We start from the raw sequence: 918 nt of genomic DNA, 5'->3' as shown, positions 1-918 counted from the left end.
TTTTTTTTTTTTTTGGCTAAAAACCTCCCAGTATGGTCATCAGAGGTGTCCATCCTTTTTATATTCAAATCCCTCTGAGCTGCTTCAATGGCCAGGAAAGAAAGGAATCTCACGGAAGGGCCAACCCTCCATTTCACTGGGCTTCCCAGCCCCTCTTCCATCTGACAGCTTGAGCAGAGGCCTAACTTGAAGCTCTTGGCTCCCCCAATACCTGTCAGACATAAATTGGGGGTAGGCTAATTAACTGTTTGCAGGACAAAAGCACCAGACCCCTGCTTCTCTTTCCTTGAGCCTTGATCTTACCTGTTTGATTATGACAATTCTTCCTCCCACCTTAGCTTGTGAGGAAATGGGATGCAGCCAGTGTGATCCCTTATCTGGGGTGATGGCAAGTAAACATGAAAAATGTGCTGGGGAACAGAAAAGGACAGTGATCAGAAAGGCTTTTTCTTTCAACCTAAATCATGATGTTTAGGGCATCGCCTAGAGTTTTCCAAGTTATTTATAACTGTCCGTCCCTGTTAGGGGATATATGTTTTATCTAAAAATAAGTAATCTTTCCTAATCAAATGATAAATGTGGGTGTCCCAGATGGAAGCCCCATAGTTAGCCGCCTCGTTAGCAAAAGTTCGGGTGAATAATGGAAATATTACCAGCATGACACTAGATCAGATGCCTCAGTATGCTCAGTGTTGGGCATTAGATCTCTTTGAATTTTCTTGGTGGAAGAACCTTCACATTAGCAGAGGTAGCCCTCACAAGCCAAGTCTTTTAGAATGGATATTCAAGGTACTTCGAATTCCTATAAGCTAATTATTGTGTGTGGGGGAGGTTATGGTGCATTCCCTTGGAATTTATGTTGTATAGAGCCAGCATCTGGCTCTGTCTCTGCAATCCTTATTGAGGGATCCCAACAGG

This window comes from Galeopterus variegatus, unplaced genomic scaffold (assembly GCF_000696425.1).
Source record: "Galeopterus variegatus unplaced genomic scaffold, G_variegatus-3.0.2 Scaffold1992, whole genome shotgun sequence".
NCBI lineage: Eukaryota > Metazoa > Chordata > Mammalia > Dermoptera > Cynocephalidae > Galeopterus > Galeopterus variegatus.
The sequence above is the reverse complement of the archived record's forward strand: the minus strand, read 5'-3'. Positions refer to the sequence as shown.